The following is a 2459-nucleotide window of genomic DNA, read 5'->3' on the forward strand; positions in this document are numbered from 1 at the left end:
GGAAGTGTTATTAGATGTGGGATGGAAAGTGTGTGTTGTGTGAGACAGAGAAAAAGAGTCATTATTCAGTGTGTGTGTGTGTGTGAGAATTATGAATCACTATGACATCACCCCCTGGAGTCCCACAGTCCTCCCTGTGGATGTTATTACATGTACACACACACACTCACACAGTCATTTTTAACTCTTGTGTCCATGTCAAGAGAGCCGTGTCCAGGTCAAACGCTGCTCTTTATCTCGATGACTCCTCTGCAGCGTCAGATGTATTCTTACGTCAGCTCATGGCCGCCAGCCAAGAAAACGACCTCACCCTGATGTTTATGTTTAAGCTAGCCAATAGCAAAAAGTGAAAATGATAAGACTGAGCATTGTTACACTCTGTTTTGCCTTGAATACAAGCAGGGGAGGATAGTGGCGTGTCTGTTTCCATAGCAGTAATGGAGATAATGATGTCACCCTAGTAGGAATTTCCTTCTGCGTTCATACCTGATGACAGTTTGGTTGCTTGCAGCAAATACACACTGATCTTTAGTCACGGACGATCTCACATGACACTCTTTTTCCACAGTTTGTATCGTTTCAGACAGCACCGGCAAACTTCAAATAAAACCAAGCATAAGGTATGCTGAAAAGGGCTGTGATGGATTTCATCTGGGATTTTGATAGTCACAGAAAAGCAGTTGCATTAGTAAACAAAAAGCACGAGTAGACGAAAGTCTTCAAAGCTCCAATCTTGTTTTAATTTGGCATTTGGGCGCAGCAAAAAGAAGCTGTGAACACTGGTAATCTGAAAGACTGGTAATCTGAAAGACTGGTAATCTGATGCTAAACGCTTTGTTTGCAGCAGCTACAGTGCGAGATCATTATTCATTCATTTTAATAGCCACTCAACTCAAGCATTTGTTTTCTTTTCCACAAGCTAGTGAGGAGAGAGAAACAGGCTGTAGAGCCTCTATGTACGCAAATGTTCAGCAGAGAGTTTCAAAGCATGTCTGCTGTTTGGTTTTAAACAGCTCAATTAGCCTATGGAGCGACTTTTACCTTCTGCAGCAGAAAAATAGGACAGCGATCAGAGGTTAAAGTTGGATTTGGCAGGTGGAGGAACACAACAGGATTGGGTGTAGCAGTTCAACACAGAGAAAATCATTACTTACAATCAGTGTTGGGGAGTAACGGAATACATGTACCGCCGTTACGTATTTAAAATACAAAATATGAGTAACTGTATTCAGTTACAGTTACCGTTTAAAAAGGTGGTATTTAGAATACAGTTACTTTGTTGGAATAAATGGATTACACGGCGGTACTTCCCTGTTTCATATTGTGGCGGGTCAGGACTGTTTGGGTTTTGTTTGACAGCTACGTTCTGTTGTTCCAGGCGGCAGCGTTACGGTTGCCATGGTTACAGGGTGACGCTCTCTCTGCGTGTTTCCTGGGTGAGAGAGGCCTTTTTGTTGTTGTTGTGCTAAGCTAATAGGCAGAATGCTACAGGTATAGCTCTAAAGAATGTAGCATCATAGGCAGTGTAGTCCGTGCTGCAGGGAGAATGGACTGCCATACACGTTATGTGTCTGTGAGCGAGGGAGGGAGAAAAAGGAAAAGTACGAGCTGTCATCGAGCAAAAACGGGAGCTGGAAGCATGTAAATATAATAATAACCACTGCAGCCAAGAAGAGAGCCTGACGAGCCCAGTTGTAAGTAAGCTATTAAGACTCGACTGTACACCGTGTTCGTGTTTTCCTCCAAAAACAATAAGTTCCGTTGGAGCAGCCTTTCAACGCCTCTCTGTGTCTCTCGCTAGCAAAGTGACCCAGACAACAAAGTAAAGCTAGTTTTCGGCTACGAGCCCAACACGAACCGACGTATTAGTCAGAGGTCCCTTTACTACGGTTCGGAGCCGCGGACCTTCAGTAACAGTAATAAATCACAGCAATAGTACATTCATGTAGTTGTAAACAGCATGATAATATATTAAGTAATCCAAAGTATTCCGTTACGTTACTCTCATTGAGTAACGTAACGGAATACGTTACAGAATACATTTTGGGGCATGTATTCTGTATTCTGTAATGGAATACATTTTAAAAGTAACCTTCCCAACACTGCTTACAATCTCATAATAACTTGTTTTGTGATGCTATGGTCACTTTTTTATGGACTTAGACATCTGAATTCAGCAAAGCAAGATACATGCAGATAGTTTACAAGCAGCAAGGATGCTTTTCTAACCTCTAGATAGTATAAAGCTAGTATATGAGGTAGAGTGAGGTCAGTTCCTTCATCATAATTATGCAAATTCTCATGACCACTGATCAACAACCACTGATCAATGGCCATGAGTACCATTCACAGAGAGTTGGGGAATGGCTGCAATCACAGCACTGTAAGATGGCGAAAGATGTACCCTTAGGCCCCCTCCTCGATTCAGAGATGGTCGTTCCCTTTTCACGTAAATGGCC

Source organism: Neolamprologus multifasciatus, chromosome 4, assembly GCF_963576455.1.
Source record: "Neolamprologus multifasciatus chromosome 4, fNeoMul1.2, whole genome shotgun sequence".
NCBI lineage: Eukaryota > Metazoa > Chordata > Actinopteri > Cichliformes > Cichlidae > Neolamprologus > Neolamprologus multifasciatus.